General features: G+C 38.9%; 1 protein-coding gene across 2 annotated transcripts in view; it reads right to left on the bottom strand.

Annotated features, from left to right (window-relative positions):
- Positions 1–23,504, bottom strand: part of SORBS1 (sorbin and SH3 domain containing 1) — a 229,870-nt gene extending 206,366 nt beyond the window's left edge. For both annotated transcript variants that reach the window (XM_054205021.1, XM_054205022.1), the window contains exons 1-3: positions 23,334–23,504; positions 17,640–17,758; positions 12,967–13,157 (exon numbers count right to left, since the gene is read on the bottom strand). The gene's annotated coding sequence lies outside the window, so the exon portion shown is untranslated. The remainder of the gene's footprint in view (positions 1–12,966; positions 13,158–17,639; positions 17,759–23,333) is intronic.
- Between the last annotated feature and the right edge of the window lie 103 nt (positions 23,505–23,607).

Below are 23,607 nucleotides of genomic sequence, written 5' to 3'. Positions count from 1 at the left end.
CTAGGCACATTTTGCAATTGTTCATTTATCCACAGTATTAACAATTTACCTATCATTTCTAGCTTAAATTTGCTGACTTCCACTTACCACAACTATCTCCGCTTTAGTCTGAGCTACCTAGATTGCTTTTCCCTTGTGAGATACTTCACTCTGCCAACTTCAGCTAAAACCATGAACCCCAAGCATATTTCATTATTCAAATTTTATCAGATTTGCACCTAATGTAGAAAATTTCAGACCCTACTGAGAAAGCCATATTCAGTTCATTATATTTTTTAATAGCAGTTACTAGGAACCTTGACAGATAGCAGAAGAGCAACTGGTTTTTTGGTTTTCTTTTTATCAGGAGGGAAATTTAGCTGCTTGAGTAAGATAGAAACTAAGTTCTGGCTTATTTCAGAGACTCCACCTCCATAATTCCCCCTGCAGGATATGGAATGGCCATAAACAGGACAAATTCAGTGCCTGATAATAGCATTAGATGAGAAAACGTTACTGACTGCATATCCCATATCCCCATGCACAGAATAGTGTTATAGTTGTGCTTTTTTCTTTTTTTTTTTTTTTTTAAATACAGTGGCCTTGTCTAGTCATCACTTGCCTTTCAAACTTCTCCTTAAGCTTTTGAATCATCAGCTGTGCCTTCATCAGACCAGTAAAAGGTTTCTAGTGGGTTTACACTTCCTGTAAAAATTAAACTAGTCACCATGGTCATCTTAGAAGCTTTACCCAAAGTGTAGTTTAACACGATTACACATGACTTGCCAGGTCTCAACAACTCAGCAAAGGCAAAATGTTTAAGACAATTTTCTTCTTGAGAGATAATCCTGGGGTACATGGTGATTATCATGGCTTACTAGACAAAAGGAAGCTGTTGATCTAAGGTGGTTTGTATTTAGGTTTTTACTCTTGAATAATTTTTCAATGTTTCAAATGCTCAGAAACACATTTAACAGGCAAAGGAATTGCCACTTGAAACATTACAAAAGATAGGAAAAAAGTTTTCATCTATTGCACTGTGTGAATTCTACAAAACAGCAGTGGAACATACACATCAATAGTGCTGACTTTTGCAAATAAAAGGAAAAATTAAAAACAGCCATCATTTTACCCTTATCACAGATAATGATATAGTGACTACTAGCACTAAGCCTGAGCGGCATATTGTAGATAATGAGGCCAATTTCAATGTTACCAGCATCTCAGTGTTACTTCACATTAGAAGTTAAGCAATGAGTAAGCATATTAATGTAGTCACATATTTTTAAAATATGCATTTTAAGTGTTCCCTGAGTCTAGTAAGCCCTAAGCAAATAATTGCTATAGAGAATATTCTGATAGCTATTTTATGCATTGAGGTTACTAGGCAACATTCATATCATCTTACGCAGTTGGACATACTTGTGCAAGATCACGCAAAGAAAGACAACATTGCAAAACTGTAGGCAGAGCTGGATCCAGACACTGAAGACACTGGAGCGATGCAGCAGCATGACTGTGAAAGTGTTATGTGACTGCCAGTTTGCGTGCATCAGGTAGTACTATAGGAAGCCTATGGACTTTCTAGTCTCCCACATCCTTTTTTTCTGGTAAATTTACACCTACTTGTACAAAACAGGCTGATTTTTCACAGGCTGTCTCTTGCAAAATCATTTTTGCCTCTGCAGTGGAGTACAACGTGACCCTCGTTTTAGGCTTCTTATTCATAGCTGCAAAAAGGTGCTACCAAATGAGATTCAGGGAATCTCAATGAAGCAGGTAAGAAAGATTTTTCCCAGAGCTTTTGCATCACTCTAGCATAGATATTCTATGACCAGGTAAAGACAGACACCTGTGCTCCTTAAGATTCATCTTTAGAGAAAGTAAGGTCAATTCTTAAAGCTGGGAAGCAACATCTTATGACAAAGTAGCAGCAAGTCCATAATGATACTGTTACAGGGTGCTTTATGTGAAAAGCATGGACAGGACAAAAAGAGTTTATAATAAATTATAGTAAGTATAGAGGATGCAATGATCACAGCAGATCCACACCCCCTTATGTCTACAACACTCGTCTCAACCTGATGTTGCACACCTATATTCAGCTATATCATTTGAAACTTTTTCTTACTGAAGTCTTAGCATTAGATTGTATTTTCATTATTCCATAAATGATCCTGTTGAATTCAGTGGAACTGTTCCTGAAAAGTTGTCAACTGCATTGGGAACAACAACAGAGTATAAACCTATTTGCAAAAGTTGTTTTGATTCAGATTTTTAAGCATGCTCTTCTACGAAGCCATGGCTCTAATAAATTTTGCAGAACATGAATGAAAAACAATGTCAATAATTGCTCATGACAACAGAAATCTTCAACAAGCACTTACAATATTTTTGGTAGAAAAACATTTGACCAGACTTTGAATTCAGAACTATGATCCTTAATCATTGTTTGAACTCTTAATAGCGTGAGTAAATTGACAGTTTTATGCCAGCCAGCTCAAGGCTGGTTTACATCAATCACCCACCATTCATGCTCTCTCCCCTATCCTATATGGTATCGATTTGTGGCTCACTGCATGACTCAAATCACAGTGACTACACAAAATCATGCATGCTCACGCAAGCACTTTTTGCAAAGCTTTTAGTCTTCTCTTTCTAGGAATGTTCTTGTAAGCAGAAGTGTGCATGGATACATACTAACAGAAAACAAAGTAAGATTCAAGGGTTGTCAGGGGGTTGGGTTTTTGTTTGTTGAGGGGGAAATTGCAGGTGTTTGCCAGCATTTATTCTTGCAGAAAAAAAGTTGTGGCATTTTCCTGTTTCTGTCATGCCTGTGTTTATATCCTACACCAATTAAAGTATTATCATATGCACAAGTGCAAGCTGGAAGTCAGATGGGCCGTGTCAGAGCCTAAGCCGGTAATGACTGCAGCCCTTTTGACTCAGTTGAGGGATAACTAACACCAGCTGAGGGTCCAGGCCTTTACATGCTGTCAAAAGGGGAGCACTGTGGAAAGTGATTCCCACAGAATCAGGTTTTGTGTACATTTCCTGCCATTCTTTATCTGTAGTTTTCCATTGGTCTAGTTCATAATTTTAATGAAAAGTCACTCCAATTATATTTGTTTTTATAGTTATATAATTCCCTACACCCTCCCCCACCCCAACTCCACTAATACTAAAGATTCAAGTATAAATAAACTCTAGAAAGAATTCTCTAGCTTTTAGGCACTAAGAAATTATATTCCCTACTATGGCATGGTAACTAGCTGTCCTGTCAATTAAATAGTTGGAGAAAAAAAAAAAAAAAAGACAAGAGAGAGAAACCCAAATGCAGACAAATAAAGGTTTTTGAATCTTCTCCTGTTGATAAAGGAGCACTATGTCACAACAACAGAAACTAGTCCAGACTTGCTAACACTAGTAGCATAAGTGCTCACTATTATTGCTATCCAGATTATCAAATCCATGAAAATAGTAAAATGCAATATGCTAAAAGGATATTTACCACAACAATTTCATACACTAAGAAGTCAATGTCCCCCTCCTGCAAACTGCTCATCTTCTGCAAGGCTCCATAAAGAATCAAAGACTCAACTGCATCAATTGTCTATATAGCAGAGCCCATTTTTTTCTGGATTCTTGTCCTAGGCGGAACTATGGCCTTAAAAGAGCCTGATGTCTCTGTCCACTATATCCATTAACTTCAGCTTTGATGATTTTTTTTAATTATTATTTTACAAAGTCTTTATTAAAGGCTCTTGCTATAACTGCATTCACTTAAGAAGTCTTTAGGATTTCAGCCCCTTTAAATGCGCAAATAATTTTCCAAATCTTCTGACCTAGCCAACCTTATTAATCCACCAATTTTAGAGAAATAAAGGAAACATGACTCACAGGTCAAGATTAGAATCCCACACAATATTCAGAAGGGCTACAGAACTAAATTCTAGATTGAAGAGAACTGGCAACTACTTTATGACAAATTAATCACTAGCATAAACAGATGCAATTTCCAAACTTATGCCAAGTTACAGCCACTTATTCTGAGAACATGACCTTTTTCATTCCAGTTATTCCTACCTTCCCCTGCCCCCCAGTCCTTTCTTTATTTTGGCACATAGCCCAAGACTGCATGCACCAGTTATGTTTTTATAATACTCCAGTCTCAGTTTCCAGTAAGAGGTAAGAACAGCCAAAATGCACATCACAGGGCCCTTATAGTTAAAATCTAAACAATGGTCCTAAAAGAAGAACAAATTGAAAACGGCAGCAAGAGGCTAGATCTTACAACTTGTAAAAATGCTGAAAATTGAGGAATCAAACTTAGTTTAACTGAGGAGTCAGTGTGCACAAGACAGTACAGTTTCAAATATGACTCTGCATTGATTAATAGCAATGAATTCTGTTCTGTATTGTATTTTGGTCAAGCACAAAACACTAAGCATTTGTAAATACATGTTAAACATCAAGCTAAAGTTTAAAGAGGGATTCTGTTAACTATTACTACCCAGAGATCTTATTAATCCATGGATGCCTCCATCCAGATGTCTAGGTATCCAAAGGCTTAAAGTGTAAGCAAACCAATAGGTCAACAATGTAGGCTTTTCTATTAATCTAACAGGGGCTTTAAAAGCTATCTGCATCAGCCAGGCCTGGCTGTCTAGTCATCATTTAAAGATTTTGCTGTCTCTTTTCATGCCAAGTCTCAGATTTCTCCAGGACAAAACTGCTGAAAATAGCAACTTCAAACAAAGTTATGGCTAAGGATGTTTGTTGCTTGACTTCAAGCCCACTTAAAAGCTGGATCAAAACTACTGTCTTCTAGCCCTTCACTTTCAGTTGAACAAGGATTTGACGTTCTCTTTTGCAGTAAGTCACTTCAAAGTTATTTTAGTTGTATATCCTCACAGCTTGATAAGATCTCTATCTCAAGCGACTTTAACACAAGAAGTATTGGACTACTAGCTCTGAAAACAAAAGACCTGGCTACAGAGAGCACACAACAGAGGAGAGTAGCAGAGCAGCCTTTCATCCCCCTAACCATGATCCAGCTGGTGGATATAAATGTGGACTTGATATAGATGCAGACTTCAACTTCAGCAACACGTCTCTCTGCATGCTATAAAAGCAGTCTCTCTCAAAAGCTATAGTTGTCTAATTTGCAGATGCACTGAGCAGAACAAACCTAGGGGTGAGAGCAATAAGAAGACACCAAGATTTAAAATACCGTCCTAGAAATGGAAGGTCCACACACTGCCATCTACCATTTGAATCAGCTAATGGTTATTGCATAGACAGTTGCTCTACATCCAGTTTAGGAGCTGAGTTGTGGAAGCTAGTGAATTCAGCTATATATAGCTTTTAAAGAGTGAACAGTATATAAAGGAGTATAACTACTAGGTACATGCACATTCTTGAAGTTGGCCTGTGACTGCCAAAGTCATTTGGATGCAAATACTAAATATGTAATTGCAGCCTATTATTCCCTACATAATACCTGCAACATCAAGATTTCGAGAGTCATGTGTATAGAGTGATCCCTAGCACCTAGAACAACTACAGCAACTGCAGACTTAACCATAAGCAACCCATTTCTAGTGTTACTGGAAGTTAGGAGGACAAAAAAAAAGAAAACACATCACATATAGCTATTGTTACAGCTAATATTACATAAAAAGGCTTACACAGCTAACAAAATATCATGGGCTGCGTTCTTCAGCAAGTTTCAGTTCCAATTTCAGAATAAGTTTCTATGGCAACTGAATTGTTAATCCACGTGGTTTATATTCCAATTCATGCCACAGATCACGTTTGACAAACCTCATAAGCTGTCGATTTATGTCTAATTGATTCCCTGTTCGGAGATATCAAGCAGGTTGTGGGCATTACATGGGTTTTTTATTTTCACACACTGCTTCCTTTAATTACAAAGATGAAAACACAACTATTTTAAACAGTGCCTACTTGCTAGGTCACCCACTCTTGCAAGAACGTGAATAAAAATGTGCTTCACAGAGGATTCTGCCTGAGCCTATTTCATTCAGACCGGAACTTATTTCTCACAGTACGAGCATGTTTCTTTAAAAATAAAAGGTGCCGCGTCTCTTTTAAGGGATATTTTATAGCAACTGTACTGCCTTTAAGGAATTATGGTTATTTCTCACCATTCAGATGTCTTTACCGGCTTCCAACTATGAACTATACTGAAATATTAAAGCTCACCAGTTAAAACATTCTAAAATATTGTAATCCATTTCATAAGACTGCTTAAATTAACAGTTAATTTGAAGCTCAGTCTTGAAACAACAATATTTAGCAGTTTTGAATATTTAGCAGTCTTAAAATTAGAACTTGTCACATTTTTCCAATAATTAGTATTTGTAGCATAATTATAGTTTGCCTGTCATTTTAGTAATCCTTAAAGAGCTTAGCTGCAAATAGAGAGTCCTTATACAATGTACAAGAATGTTTCTAACCAGTGGAAAATACTCAAAAACCCTTCAGCTACAGAGTTTAAGAGATCCCCATGGGTGGGTGGGGGGAAACAGCGGGATGAAGACAACACACACACATCATTTCAGATATTCAAATCCTGCAAAATGCAGTAAAATTTGAGATGATAGTCAAGCGCCTTCAGAGAGGCTCCATCATTCAGAAGTTATTTGGGATATTAAGCATTCCATCTTTCCAAAACTTCTCTATAGCCTGCTTCCTTGGCTGTTGTCAGAGCCTGACTCTCAGCTCAGATCAACTTTGGAGGAAGCAATTTTGTCTTCCAGTTCTGTCACTTAACCCTGAACATTCTCCTCAGGCCACTTATTATCAGCATTGTACCAATACTTTTTGGTATTACCTCCCCCAGAGGTAAAGTTTTGCTCTGTGATAGCCTCTGGACTCAGACAAGGATTTCCAGAAGCCTCTACCTAGAAACTATGGCCCAGTCAGATGAGCTATTGCAAAACCATGCCTCCAACCTCCAGCCCTATCCTGGACATACTATCAGCTGAAAGATTTAAGACATATCAGTGTCTACCTGCTGTTTACATACTCATTAAAGAGCCTTTTCAGAAGTTTGTGCATGGCATGCCATTTCTTTGTCTGGGTCACGAGTACAAAATACGATATTATCCTGACCTGTAATTTCAACAGCAAAGTCTCAAATACATCCATGATTTACTATCCACACACAATTTCTACTCTTTTAAAGTGTAGTCTTCAGACAACATTAAAGGAATACTTGAACCTAGTATAGTTAGTTTTGTTAAGATCAAACACACGGCTTTTTCAGGATGAAATTCACACTAAGAAGAGAGCGTGTTTGGTAACTGTATTTCTTAGTGTTTTTCTGCGAAGTTCAAGCTACTGAACAGCTAAGTCATTCATTTAGCATATGAATAAGAGATATCCCTTAAAATACAGGGCTTTTCATGCAGGCCAGCTTAAAGCTGTAGGGATCCATTGTGAAGTCTCTTCAGAACAGTAGTTAAGTTTCTGGGACAGCTCTATTTTCACAGAGTGGAAACTACATTAATAAATCCAAGCTTCAGTACTTTTTTTCCTTCCTAGTCCGCCACAGCTCTTTTAGTTCAGCTCCTCTCCAATTTCAACTACAATATCCTTCCAAAAACAACATTTCTGAGCTCAGATTTTTGCACATAGCATTGGTCCTTTAAATACCAAAACATAAAACCTTAAATCACACTGCAGAAATGGAAAAAATGTTCTGCAGAATTCCGGGGGACTACAAGGGGCAGGGGAGAGAAGGATTCCTCATAAAGCTTTTCAACACAGCTACACAATTTGCAAATCAATTTTGTTGTGCCAACCACTAATTTGTGCTTTTATACTGTGGTATTATTCTGCAGTTGCCAGCAAACTTAGCAAGACAATGCTTCACCACCTGATCAATTGCATTAGAAAAACAATGTCATTCATCATTTAAAAAGGACAGTAGATTACTTAGTATAATTTTGGACGTTTAATTCACAACAAATATTTTCAGCTGATATTCCCTCTCCTCTCCCCCTCAATTTCCTTCTCCACATACAACTAACCATTGAGGACAAGTGCTTGATCCTGGAATAAAAAAGAAAACTGACAATTTAGGACTCTGTAGAGTCTCTCCTCAATGTGAGAAAAATACTTAAGAGCCTAGTAACTGTAGAAATCGCTAAGCAGAAGGTCTTCTCTGTTATAGAAGAACCAGGCAATTTTATGCTTACCAGCAAGTTGGAATTCATGCTGCATGAGGAGTTTGGAAGTATCATTTCTGAGAATGGGAGTAGATTTTGAATATCAGTAACAAGCTGTAGTTGATAGTCCCAGCTGCTTTTTCCCTCTGAAACGGGAAAGTGGAGGATGAAAAAACACAAGTGGTATGAATTTTTCTAATAGAATTCAACAGATTCTGCAAAGTGCTAAATAGGGAAAAAACAAACTTGTAGGATCCCTCTAGCTCGTAAGTAGAGTCATCAGGCTACCAGAGTTTCTTTAAACTGCAGTACGTGAATAATGTTATGTATTATGTACAATGTTATGTAAGATGTGATATAAAAAGAAAAAACAAACCACAAAGAACACAGCACCCTCACAAATTTCAGACTATGTTAAGCAAGCATAGACATTAATAAGACAACGCTATTCAGCATTCAATGCTTAGCCTTTATTTCTAAGTTTCCTTCTCATTCCTTTCAAGCTGCCTCTTGGGATAAGGTTGATGGGGGGGAAGCTTAAAGGTAAAAGAAATCAGAAAGAAAAGCAAGAACAAATTACTGCTTAAACTACTTTTGTAGTATGTCTTTCACTCACATTGTGAATTTGGGTAACTCAAGATCTTTCTTAATTCATGCCCCTACCAGTTACCCCAGACAACCTTCTCTTTCACATTGGGCCTGCAGAAGGGCAGTGCAGATATGTACTGCTGCCAGACTGGTTTCTATCTCCTTTTATGCAATACATGAAGATCACTAAAACAGTCTTCGAGGAAGACCTTAAAAAAATCTGATGATGACTTACTCAATGTGCTACTCTGAGTTTGGTGTGATACATCCTGAAGTCTTGTGTAAAAGCCTTTCTTCATCCATTTCCATAAAGAGAGCTCCCTCCACCACACAGACACCACCTTCCTCCAAAACAAAAATCAGCTCACAAGAAACTGGAGTTTCTTATTGTCTGTATCAGTGCTACCTTAAAAATCCATGGAGAGGAGACACTTCTAGATCTCTAGCTACTGCCCTTTGCCTTTTGTTTTGCTCTTAACATGCCTGAGGGACTGGTCTGCAGTCCCAGAAATGCCCATCTGAGCAGCTTGGCCCAAACCAGCATTTCTGGTACACTAGCCAAAACCACAATATTTAGAGATTATTCTCTCAACTGCCTGGAGGAACATATCTTCTTCTGGCAGAACGCAAGTGAACTAACGGTTTAGAAAAGTCTGTATAGAAAAGAAGGAATCAAACAGTATAAAGTTGATAGTATAGGCTATCAGGCTTCTAGGAAGCAGCAGAGAACTTTCCGGTTTTGTGCCCTGTAATGCACTGTGCTACCAGAATAAACCAGTTAGCAACCAAGAGAAGCAAACAGCAGAGATGGGACCACACGAGGAACCCAAGTCTTCAAGTTCTGCTGACCCTGGGCAGTTTTCTACATTGTCCATTGCATAACGTGAATGATAGAGTGATACTGACACAAACACAAGGTCACAGAGCATGTTGCCTACCGAGGTTTTGCTTGTTATGGCCAGTTTACCCACACCATTCCTGACACCGGCAACAAAATTTGATACCACTGTGGAAGCTTCTTTCTGCTACTGAGAAATATTTGCTGTAAAGGGTAAAGGGGTCCTGGAACTTCAAACTTGCTCATTTTTACTTGCTCATTAAGTGCCTATTTGGGAGCAAATAGGCACTTTTTATGTCTTTTTATCATAAAGATATCATAAAGACATAAAAATGTCTTTTTATCAAACAGAGTCTGTTTGAGAATAATTGCTGCACTCATCACTTCTCTAACAATAAGCAGTCTTCAGAGTTTATACAAGAAGCATGGAACATACAAACCAAGCTAGACATTCTCCATTTACTACCATACTCCATTAACTACCAGCCATCAGGAGAAAGGGGATTTTTATCAGCCATAGTCTCCAGCCCTGGATCAAAACTCCCATTATGCAGTGATTAATGGACTTAATGGATTTACAGGAACATTGGACTGTGAACTATGTATTCAGATTGGCATTTATGTCATGCTGTCCCCCGCAACTGTGGAGCAAAAAAGACAGGGACAAGGATTAAACACATGCAGGGAATAGTCAGAAACAGACTGAACTTGGCTAACAGGGGAGAGTTCTCTTATCTGTTGTCCTTTGATTTCTTATACTGACAACAAAGCTTTCTGTGTTTTCTGAAAGTCATCACATACAACTCCCCTGAGCTAAAAGGTAGTAGATGCTTTTAAAAGGTGAATAAAAATTGAAAACCATCTTATTTCTGCTTGTATGTTATCTCATGCATTTAGTCAGTGCACAGCTCTTCCAGGTTGTAGGAAGCATCAAACTACTGCCTATCTGTGCACATCGTTACCTTTTCTGCAAATCCAGCATGCAAGACCTTATAACCTTCATTACAAACACAGAGATTGCCACCAAATGGATCCCTGACCCCACTAGTTCAGTTATTCCAACAGAGTTAACTTCTGGTCCTACTGTAAGCCAGTGTTCCAAAAATGCCATTCTGTAATTCTCAAACATGCAAGATGTTCCCCATTGCCGCTGTGTTGCATGTTTTAATCTTAACTGGGATGGGTGAAAGAATTATTACAGAGTTTGGCAGTGTAAAGTAATCAGTTATATTTAGTATTTCCAGGGTCATAGGTAGATAGGTTTTAGGCAAATAATGATTAAAATAAAACCTCACTATCTGTGGGGGGAAAAATGAGATGGTGATTGGGGAGGAACGAATAAGACAAATTATCAACTTACAATAAACTTCATAACTCTAAAAAATAAAAATATTTTAAAAAGCATTCTTTCCAGGTCATTTTAATTCACTACAAGAGAACACCACCACTTCTTATGTGGAAAGAATAAGGAGTTGCATCTCAAGACAACTTAAAGATGGATGCTTTAAATCTGAACCCTTGCTAGGAATGGATTCACAGCTCAGAGAGCTCTCAAGTTGGAACTTACTGTCTTGTGCCTTTTGGTATTGTGTATTTTGGAAAATATTCTGCGCTGCCAAAAGAGAAAGGTCAACCTCAAATACCAGGAACTGCATTACACTATTACACAGTATGATCTCTCGCTTGCCCATCACAAACCATCTTCTCTATCTTCCAGGTGACCTATATTTACTGATCAAATATTCAAGTAGTTCTGACAAGTTTGGGACTCGTGACTTAAATTGAACTTTAGTGGTACTCACACTAAGGGAAGATTAAATGAGGAATGAAGGGAAGGACTTGGTACTAAGTTTATGCCCTTGTGTCTTCTACAGTGCACTTTTTTTCCAGTCTTCCATTCTATGGCTGTTGCTTCAATTTTCTGAAGAATTTTGCGCTCAGCAGTACACACCTAACTGTGCAGTTCTTGTCAGCATGCCCAACCAGCTTTGCAGTGACTACTGGAATTTATATGGAAGACATTCCACATCCCACCAACGCCGACTCAGACCTCCTTCAGCCAGGTCTTATGACAGAAAACACTTACCCAATTTCCTCTCCAGGCAGTTGTTTTAGCACACAGACCATTGCTTAGAAACTCATCGCTGGGGACACATAGGGGTCTAGTACACAATCACCCATGTAGATTATCATAGTATAATATTCTATTAACATCAGATTATTTTCCAAAAATTATACTGAACTGATTCTTAGAAGAAATTCCACCAATAAATTCTGAACCAGTAGACACAGAGAACCTACATGCCAAATTTTTCTCTTTTGATCATATGTTAAACTCAACAAAGAGGATCCAAAATTCCAAAGTGGTCTCCAACTTTGAAAAGTAATTTGATCCAAAATTTGACACAAATCCAGGCTTCCTAAGGGCTATGCTGTATAAAAGCTGTGTTTTTTCAGCTGGAGATGGTATTAGCTACTTTAATTTCATCAGTTATCTTTTAGATAAATATATAATGCTAGATATATGCAATATCAAAACAGAACTGTATATTCCATGTAATAATAAGTTATTTTTTGGAAGCCTGTTAATTCATGCCAGTAGAAATTGCTTTTTCTAAACCGTAGAAGTTGTTGAGAAGTGTTGAGACTGACCATGCTGCTTGGCTTGGATAATGAGTCAGTGGATAATGGCCAAAGACTTAAGATCCTTTTATTGGTGACAGCATCGGTGTGCTTAAGGGTCACAAAGCGTCCTCTGAGCCCTATGAACTGAAAAGTCACTATCCTAAAGAGCTTAGAATTTTATATATGATGGGAAGAAGAAAGTATTTGTCGCATTTTATAGACAGGAAATAAAAACGCATGGTTACACATAATCACAAGAAGTTGGTGGTTAGATTTAAATACTGAAACCAACACAATTGTTCAAATTATTTCACTGGACCCTTCCCTTCTCCAGTCTAACAGTACTTGGTAACAGAACAGACTGTCTATAGAGATAACCGGACAAGCTTAGCAGCTAGGATACCACAGTTAACGAGTAATAAGCATCTGAAACAGCTTCTGTGACCATGATTTGAAGGACAAATTAAAGACAATTCAGCCTAACGTCAAGCTTCCAAACAGTTTTCTTACAAGCATAAGATTAAGACTGAAGGAAATAAAGAGCTGGTTAACAAGTCTGCAGGAAACCCAAGATAATTCTCCACAGAGCTGTAAACACAATGCTTTCCTGCATACAGAAATGGTTTCACAAAGGCAGAATTTTCTGAGCAGCAGCAAAATTTCTAATAGAGGATTTCGCAAATAGATACGTTAAGACCAGCTTCTCATTTCTTAGCTATGTCAAGGATTCTTGCATACCTCCATCTTGTAGCTTTGTATGTTTCCTTCTTCACAGATTCATCTTCTTGCTGTTAAAAGATTCTCAGCAGCAATGGAAACTTGATCTTGCTGTTCACCCAGAATCAGACACAAGCAATCTTGGTTACAAGTTATTTCATCTCTTTTCTTGCTCTTTTGCTTTTTCCTCAGTATCTGGGTCTCCACTGAAACTAAGAAGAAAGTTTTCTCACCAGATATATTTAGACCTTCCACAGATAATATCTTAACACTAACACTACCACTGCTGCCTCAGTTATCCATTAGACTGGACACTCTTCCTCCAATTCACAGCTTGCTCCTAGCCCCCAGCTCTCCAGGAAACCCTTTTGTCCCTTCTCCATCCTAAGAAGAGAAATGGCCTACTCGGAAGCAAAATTACAATATACATCCTCAAATGAATGGCATTGTCATACAAAGTTGACAGACTGCAACATCATACCTTTCTACTGTCATAGCTGTGTTCTCTGTTGTAAATGCCAAAATGTCTTGATTTTTATTACCATCAAATACCATCTCAACAAAACTGAGGCCCACTGAGCTGACTATTGGTCTCAAGCATCTGGTGACACTTTGAAGATCTGTCTAAATATTTCTAACAGTGCCTGCTATAGCTCAAAACAAGCCCCTCAAAATGTGGATAAACAGCTTAGCCTTACACACATAAAGCACAACTTATAAGGTTCATTATATACTGCAGATCCAACCTCTCAGTGCCTCTGGCTCATTATTACATCTGCCAGCTCTGCCTTGCCACTGTCTGCTGCAAGTACCCCTTCTTGTGGGACATCGACAGCGTCACACACTATGGTATTCCACAGTGCTTTGCAGAAGAGATTAGAAGCCACTCCCATTGCCTTCCCTGACATGTAAAGAAGGCAGCCAGAGTTCATCGAAGTAGAGGCAAACAGTTTGGTCTCTTTAGGGAGTTGAAAACATCAAGATCACCTATGGCAAATGCTTTGGATGCCTGCATGCTCATGTTGCATAATAGACTGCGGAGTGTGCTCCTGGAATTGGTTCCCTCCCTCTGAGCACAGGAGAACCACACAGAGATGTTTGGATTGTGGGTGGATCTATCAATTATTGAGATGTTCATGGAGCCAGTCCTCAAGCTGCATCCCTCAGTTTGAAAAGGCAACAGATAACATACAGAGGAACTTGTTATTTCCTATTAGTTTTGGTGCTTTAGATAACTTTTTTTTTTTCATTCTTTTGGGAAGACACCTTCATGGTGCAGAGTATCTTCCAGTCCCTCGCAACAGCCAAGAAGGAATTGCAAGTATGTATTACTGGAGACAAGACTGCTGGCCTGTAAACCCAAACCAACCAAATGTGGTAGTTCCTGTTCACTTGCTTGCTCTGCATACAGTTGTCAGATGCAACAAAGAAGGTCACTTACCCAAATAAAGTTCTCAGAATTACTATAATACAAAGTCATCAACTTTCATCTAATTCAGTCATATGGCCAGACAGCTATAGAGCTGATATATAACCCTCATTATTTTCCTGCTACAACTAATAGTGACTTAAAGTCCCACCACATGAGGCTATTTACTTATAACAGAAAGGAAGGTAAACTCCTTAATTCATCATTGTAGGACAGAAATACCACTGAAGTCCACCAGCAAAACTGAAAACAGGAAATGTCAGCTAAAACAGAGGATGCAACACAAACAATGTAATTAAAAAAAAAAAAAAGTTACAGAAACCTATAGATAAGTTCCTCCTAAGTAAGAAACAGCTTTTTTATTCAATGCAATTGCGCCAGCTGACTTACCCTGCTGCTGTATTCACCTAGCCACATGGAGGTATGGTAGCTTTTCATGGAAACATACTTCCAATTTTATTTAGAGAACACTGGTACACTTTTGACTAAGTTAGTGCTCAAGGAACATGTTGAAGGGCCTGACCAATGCTTTAGAAGATTCAGATGAGTAAGCCCAGGCCTTCAAAAATCCTTATATTGGAATAGGATAGTTCATAAGTAAGGTTTTGGAGACTTCCAAGCACAACTAGTTTTCATACAAGGGGTGAGTCTTAGATCAACCAAAAGCAGTTGAAACTCTCTTATTGGTTGAGCCAAGATCTGCTGGCAGTGAACTAAGGACTTCACTACCCTAAAACACATTGTTCTATTCACAACACATTAGTTAACCTTATGTAGGTATCTCCCACCTACAGCCATAAATAGCACGAAGATAGTCAGAAAAAAATGCTTATAGGCACATTGTTATGAGCTTTTGTTTAACTGAGAAACGAATTGGTTTAATTTGTGTCATACCAGACTTCGTAAGCAACTGCCTTGCTACAACCTGCAACAGCAAAGCAATCCTTATATTTCTTTATGCATCAGTGTCCTCACCCTCCTCACTCCCAACCCACACACCAAAAACAGAGAGTAGAACAGGATCCCAGATGCCCAATACAAGCCCAAGTCAGGGGCATTGCTGTATTTAATTCTTCTCTAGTTGCCAGTGTACTTGTTGGTGCTAAATTTCAACCCGATCTCAGGACTGAGAAACCCAACCACCTCTTCAAGTAAAAAGACATACAGGACATAAAAAGCACCAGTAGAGCTGGAGTACAGATCTGATTTTAAAAAGGAGCCTCAAATGGCTGAAATCTCTGAATTTGGCAGGGGAAAAAAAAAAAAACATAGCAGATTTTTGTTACCTTTTTGGACAGCACAACACATCCTGCTATAGTTCTATGTACACACGATACTTCTGTTTTGCAGTTTTGCCAGAGGACCACACAGCAGTTGGACCTCACTGGTAGATCTGATAAAAAATTAAAAAGAAATCAAATTCATTCAAGCCCTGTCTACTCTGATTTCTAGTCTAGTCTGACAAGTCTAGTAATCTAGTGCAGTAACTAGGACTACCGACAGTAAGGGCTTTTAGGCTTCTTTTCCAAAGTAACCTTTGGCAAATCTAAAAGAACACAAGGCAAAACACAGACTTTCTGGGCTTTCAGTACTCCTTCTCCCAAAACAGAAGCTCTGGGCTGGAAACCTCAAAGCTTCCAGATTCTAATGAGCTGTTCTGCCTTGCTCAACACTTCATTGTGTAATAAGCAAACAGGTGATTTCAATCAGCAACTGCCATTTCCAAGGGGGTATGTAAAAATTTCTGATTTGCGGATTACTGCAAGAAGTGTTTTTACTCTGAGTTGGGATAAACTTGAGCTAAGATTTCCTATGAGATAGAAATACTGCAAGTTAATAATGCTCAAGAACAAGCACTGCTTGTAGAGCATCCATAAGTGAGGCATTCCAAATGGTTTCTTAAGAGTAGCAGTCAAAATCCCTACAAACACACCAAAGAAGTTAACCTTAGCAATTTAGGTTTGTTGAAATGAAGAGATTCACAGTGTCAGAGATGAACTGGAGAGAACTGTGATAAATGATACAGGCATCATTTAAAAGACAGTGTCCTGGGCTTACAGATCACCAATTCTGATAACAGAATGAATACAATCTGACTCAAGCCAGACTGGAAAGAAAAAATTTCCTGCCATTACAAAGAATAACATGCCTGCTCCTTAAGCCACCAAATTTTTCATAGCATTTTCTATTCAATCCAATGATGTCTTTCGTGTTGTGACTTTGTCTATGCTTTTAGAGAGACAACTGGTTTCAGATTATGCTTAGTCCCTCTGTGAAGATACAGTTCCTTATAGTTACATTAAAGCAAGCACATCTTGCTAGATGGAACCTGAATAGCTTGCTTATGCCCTAAACCTCTCACTGTTAAATGCAGAGTCTTAGCCAAACTTGTAGGAGTTCTTTAAAATCAGGTATTGGAGGTTTATTCCCAGTTTCACAGAGACTGAACAATTCTGTCAACTGCTGCATCCCACAGCATGTTGCTATGGTTTCACTAACTTGAAGCTGAAGCCAATACCCCAGTTCTTTAGAGCAACCCACTAAAGCTTCTTTAAACGTAGAATGGAGAAAGCGCTGCTTCTACCACCAGACCTCACAAGGTCTGCACCAGTGAGCAAACCAAAGCTCACACAAAAGTCCCCAAAAGCTGCTCTAGCCAAGCCATGGAGAACAAGAAGTTTGCAGTGCAGCAGTCTTGTTCAACAGGTGGCCAAACTGACTCGTAGGAAATACTGGGAAAGAAATTTTTCCAGCAGTGCTCTTTCCAGAGATGCATTCTTGGTAACATAGTGCTGCCACATATTTAGTGCAAAGCCAGACTTCTAGGGAGAGTCAGATGCTCTTAGTCGAGATTTTCATGGCTTCCCCTGGGTCCTAACTTCCCAAGAGCTTTGCCTGCTATCACCATCCTCCTACCACCTCATTACAATAATAACAGGATAATAATTTACCAGGATTGTGACAAGCCCAAGTCAGTGCTTCTGGAACACCCTTTGTCTAATAAAAGACATTAAAATCAATGTGAACCAACACCTTCCAAAGGATATCACCTGTTCGTTATGAGTACTTTTTGGACACTGATGTTATCTTAGTTTGTTATATATCCATCACAGCATGCTTCTGAGAAAGCATATAGGCGTATGATGGCTATTTTTAAGTGCAAATGACTTTTTTTTTTTAAGCAATCTATCTTTCTCCGACCACTATTCTCCATTGTGATCCTGGATTTCAGATGTTAGGAGTTACAGTTATGGAATAAGATTACCTGTTCCTTGGATTCAGCCATGTTGGAGTTTACACAAAGGAGCATCAGTCATATTGTATTATTTCCATGGGCACAGGCTTCACAGGAGCAGTTAAAGCAAAGCTCCTTCTGAATTTTGCCTAGGGAAGAAACCCAGTGTCAAAGCCAGTCTGAATAAACAAATAAAGCCACATACACAAATACCTACTTCTTTGAATTTAGAGATCTATGAACAGGGTTGGTATCCTTGCCACTTGCTCTTCTCTCCGCCTTGAGCTCTAGAAAATTTTAATTTCACAAGACACTCTGGTATCAATTACACAAGATAGAAGGCCTACCCCAGGCATACATCAAAGTCAATGAGATAAGAATCTGTCCCAACCTCTACTGCAGCACAACCAGCATTTATTTAGCTTTTCTCTTGAGCACTGACACTTGGTATTTTTTAACTTGAACAAAGCCGTCTAGGCTGACTGTTTCCAGAAGAACAGCAATTGGCTGCTTCTGTCCTGGTGACATCTGTGATTACAGTCTGACTTAAGAACCCAGGACTCCAGTTCTGGTTATGGATCAGGCATCTCTATACCCCAGGAAAGCTGTTTAGCTTGTTTGTCCTCACCTCCTCTCGCTGCCAGGATCTGGAGAATGACCAAATACTTAAGCTGCAGTTTCACAGAAACTGGCATAGAACAGCATCATCAGGCTGTACTTTTACAACCTGAACCAATCCAACTGCTGGCCACCACAGTCCTGCTCTGTCCTTGCCTCAGAGTCTCACACACCTTCTTTGCATTAACAGAAAAGACACTAAGAAAGTTATTAATTTTCTCACCTGATGTGAGAGCAAAGACAGAATTATATGAGGACAGATAAAGGCCGGAACTAGCAAATGGGAAGGAAAGGAGGACCGTGTGGACAATTAGATCAACCTCAGTTATCACAGGAGCACAGCTTTTGCAATTCTCTAATCTCATTAGCATCTGAAACTTTTTTTTTTGCAAGCCCAAGTATGGAAAGTGTGAATGGAAGGCCACAGCAGAGCCTTTTGATCCAAAGAGTTTTCGCTATTCAAGGTAACAGAGTCCATTAGGAAAGGACAAGATTAGACTCCTCAGCTATTATGAACAGAAGAAGGTCTATTGTTGACTACAGCAGTACTCACAGCAAGAAATGGATTAAGCCCCAGAAGCTGAAGTGAGATGGCAGACAGATGAGAGAGGTCCTCTAGTTGGCAGAGCACTGGGACAGAAGGGATGCAGCTTGCCCACACAGCAAGTCAGAAGCAGAACTAGGTAGCTGTCCTTCCCTTTTCCTGTATATGCTTTCAACAATTGTAGCCATTCAGTCTAGTGCTTTCTAGGCTAAGCATCTGTTAGAGCTTATTTTGGCTCAGCTTCAGATCTCGGTCTTGTTCTTGGGAAGGTATTTTGCCAAATGAAATAGCAACCTTTTGGCTCCAGTGCTTGTGAGCAGATATTTAAAATATTGTTTTTGTCAAGGACAACTTCTTTTGATGGGCTGCAAAAGAGCCAAATTCAACTTGAGACATTATTACAATCCCTTACAATCCCTGGAAGCTCTGGTTTGCATTTGATTAAAGGGCAATGGAAACCAAAGATTTAATTTTAATGGAGCAGTCTTGAGCCTTTGCAAAAATTCTACCCCAAACCCAAGAGAACTTCTCCTGTGGTGACACAAACTGGACATACCACTTAAAACAATTAAGTACCATGTTCTATTTGCATAGCACGTCTCCTGTAATTTGACTTCAGCAGACAAAACAAATGTGTTTAGCAACAATTAAGATACATTAAAATCAGTACTATGGTGAACCCACGGTCAGAATTATGTCTTAGGAAAAGCTTGCTGTTACACAGGAAATACAATTCTAGTTCCCATGCTGAACAAAGATGATAAAGACTGAACACTACCTTATGTAAGCCTTGTTAAATACTGGACTATGCTACAAGTCACTATCTACACAGGCAGTCATATTTGCTTTGAGTACCTCGGCTGCAACAGAATATTGAACAACAGTTTTCAGTTGAAGGGATACTCTTCCAATGCTATTGACACACAACATAACAGCATAGAGAGCTTCCATGAGAAAGCAGACTGAAAAAAAGCATACAAAAGTTTTAAAGGAAAAAGAATAAGAAGAGAAGCAAGAAGAGTTCCAGCCTAAAAAAGGCTTCTGCAAAGCTCTGGCTAGCATGCAGTCCAATCACCTTTGGAGAGTTCTGTTATAGGATTCATAGTCACCCAAGGGTAACAAGCACATCAGTGCGAAGCTTTCCTAACTGGCTGTAGCCAGCCACCAGCAGCTCTTCAATTTTTAACCTACAACTTACATATTTCTGTGAGCCTTTGTATACCTGTAAAAAAGAGCAAGGCTCCCACAGAAATGAGAAGCGTGTTCCACCTTTTTCCCCACAGCCCTTGGACTTGCTGTAGATGGTGACATGACTGATCACTTGACCACCATCTGTCCAACATCTGCTTTTTAGGGAAACCACCCTTCAAATATAATTAGCTGGCTCTAGGCTACCATTATTCATAATGAATACCCTGATGTATATTGAAGCTATCACGAATACTATTTCCTTAAAAAGATTCTGCATACTGACTTAGAGCCTGAGATCTCTGCTGGGGATGTAGTTTTTTCCCATGTGCTTGTCCTTCTGTGAAGTTATATGCCTGCATTAGAAACATCGCCATACAGTGATAGCTGCGGTACCTAAGCAAGTTAGCTTGGATATGGGAAATAATATAGCTGACTGAACACAGAAATTAAGTGGCCCTACTGTGAAGGGTGGATTGGTCCAGGGAGGCTGCTGTACTAACATGGCCTTAGGGCTTCTCATACCTAAACTATTTTGGGTGTATCTGCATTGCAATGCATTTGTTCTAACATATATAACAGAAACATATGAATGTTTGTGTTTTAATTATTATTTTCTTCTTGACAGTGATGCTATATTGCCATCAGCTTTCAATACTCAATTATCCTATCTAACAATCCCCAAAATTGTGAAAGCGGGTGAAAGTTTTTACATCTTGACAAAACAATATTTGCTTGATACGGTATTCCTATAGTCATAATTTTCTTTTGTAATATTGAGAATTAAAAACATAATACAAAACTCTAAAAGCTGGTATTATTACTTACTTTAGGACAACGGTAGCTCATCTTAAAAAGAAAAGAAACAAAATCCAAAACCAGCAATTATTGCAAGACTTGTAAAAAACCGATGTGTTTGGAGTCACATTTCTGGTGGCAATACAGTAGCACGGCACCTTACACAAGAGTTCAGGGCTCAGAACAGCCATGGGCAGAACTGCAGGTCCTTCTGTCATTTTAATGCCCAGAGGGTGCATTCAGAGGATTCCCCTCCTGTTCCCTAAAGGCATAAGTAAGCTCAACCAAACCACTGACTGGTCCTGCTTTCTATCTGAACTGCAAACTCTTTGGAGCTGTATATCCTTTTGTGCCTGTATAGCTCCATCTGAACAGAAATAATAATCCAGGCTGCTACAAATCCAGATCCCAGATTCAAGACAGCTACTGAAGCTTTAAGATGCCATGATCCAAATTCTGCTTGCAAAGTGAGTTTCTTGCAAACTCCCTCTAGACTCATAAATATAGTTCTGTTTACAATAATGTGTTGCTATTTAACATGTTTTATGCATTTAAAACCATAATCTTTTGATAACTTTAGGAATATTTGGAAGATACTTTAAAAAATAAAATTAAAAAACCCCAAAAAGCAGTTGGGCACTCCTGAAGTTGATTGTTTATATGAATAAGCCATAGAACAAATAAAAGGCCAGACTGACCATGGTAATAACTCCCAACGCTGATTCAAAGAAATTAAAAGCAGGCCAGGAAGCTTAAAACTAAATGTGTTTCCAATTGATCTTTGTTCCTGACTGTGTTTAATGGTCAGCTGTTTGAGAAACCCTCTGGGGTTCTAATAGTTGATTTCAAACTGGGAACCAGAAAACAGCACCATAGAGAGTGAGATGCTTTTCTTTTCAAAAGAGTGAATTTAAAAACTACTGAAAAGTTGCAGACTGCCAGTCTCAGAAATGTTTTACAGAAAAAATACAGAGAAGCTTTTTCACTGCCTCTGTTTATCTACAGTACTCATGCACCTCACAGGACAGAATATCCAAGCTTCTAACAAACTAAAATAATTGTCTCCATAATTCTCCTGCAAAGCAAGTGGTGTTATTATCCATATCTTACTGTGAGGTAGAAAGACTCTAGGCTATATTCAGATGACAAATATTTCACCCATGCCCTGAATTTTAGTGTTTCCTACAGGCTAGGTATCTTTGAAGGCCACGTCAGCCAATACAGGACTCAGTGCAGTGACTGTGGTAATATCTGACTCAGTTCCAGTGGGCGCAATGTACATCTAACCTCTATCACTCTGAGACCATATGTTCCTAAGTCCAATGCTCTAGGCTTTCATTTTGCTGGAGAGATGCTGTGCTACCCCCAAAACTAGTCTTTAGCTTCTGTTTTTCTGTTTCTAATCACTTCTTCAATTCTTAAAAATATTTTAAAAAAAATTAAAAAACACAGAAACAAACAAAGCCTTCCCCAAAAAATAGATCCTTGATAGAGATCTTTTATTTTTTGAGCTATACAGACAAGAGATATTTGCAGCCATAGGGGCAGGCATGCTCAGAATGAGATAGAATGCATTAATGAACTGCAGTACAGTGATTAGAGTGCAGAAGCAAGAAGAGAAGAGCCCCCCTTCTATTCCCAAATACTCAGAACGCCGTTACCCCACTGCTGGCCAGCTCTATCACAAGCTGATGCCAACTCAGTTCTTTGTTTCATACTGTAATCTTGTTTTCACAGGTTAGGACTCTGTTCAGATGGTTTAAGCAGGTAAATTAGATGCTTAACATTAGACATCTAGGTTCTGTAGACTCTCCATACAATCAAAACACGGAGTGACAATTGCTTTAAGAGGGCAACTAAGAGCATCTGTATTAGACTTTAGCAAGGTGACTGAATTGCCTTCTGGAGGTACTTCTCTTACCATTGATCACAGAGAGAACATAACAAGAGCCCAGGCTCCAAACATGGGCAATCACCGAAGACAGAAGACAGACTGTTAATGAACTCTACAGAATATCCCAAGACATATACAGATGAAGCGTAAGATACTGGCACATTTAAAAATGAAGAAACTTATTTCTATTTGGTAAGAAAAAATCCTAACAATAAAAGGATCTAGGGGAGAAGTTTTATAGTATATTCAGAGAGAGACAAAATCCATTGCAGACTTCAGGGGACAGAGAATGAAATAGAAAGATTTCTAGACAGAGCTAGCTAAGGGAAGATGACTGGGGATGGTGAGGGACATCTCCCATCAATTTTGCCATTGGCATAAGACAGCCTTGCTGGCAGCTACGGAAACAAATGACTAGGATGATATTTCAGTGATGGATCAGCTCTTGTTATTTATTCCAATGCAAAAAAAAGAGATGCAAAGGGAATTCAGAATAGTAAGTGGCAAATCCCAAATGTTTGAGAGAATTAGATCAGAAAATCCCCAGAATATCTGAAAACAACTCTGGAAATTCTGAACTTGCAAGTCAAATTACAATTGGTGAAAGAAATTAGCTGTGAAGTTGCTGTTGCAAACAGAAATTTGGCTTTTCAGAAGGGGGCTGGAAGGCTGGAAATCTCACCTGAACAGCCAAATTAATTGTATTTCTGTACTCCTTTATCTGTCACAGTAATTCAAGTTGAGCAGAGCTGTAAAGGCTTGTGATTCAGCTAGAGTGCTAGGCAGCTTGGAATCAATCCTCGATTTGTACAGACCAGTCCAACCAGCCCTATGCAGTTCACTCAGCCAACGCTGTATCGTGCTTTCTGAAGCAGAAAGACAAATTGGCAAACAGAATACAGAAGTTGAATGTGTATGTCAGTGCTTGGGGTATTTAAAATCTACAGACAATTTGG

The sequence above is a fragment of the Rissa tridactyla genome, chromosome 6 (genome assembly GCF_028500815.1).
Source record: "Rissa tridactyla isolate bRisTri1 chromosome 6, bRisTri1.patW.cur.20221130, whole genome shotgun sequence".
In the NCBI taxonomy this organism is placed as follows: Eukaryota; Metazoa; Chordata; class Aves; order Charadriiformes; family Laridae; genus Rissa; species Rissa tridactyla.
This window is presented reverse-complemented; position numbering and strand designations above follow the sequence as displayed.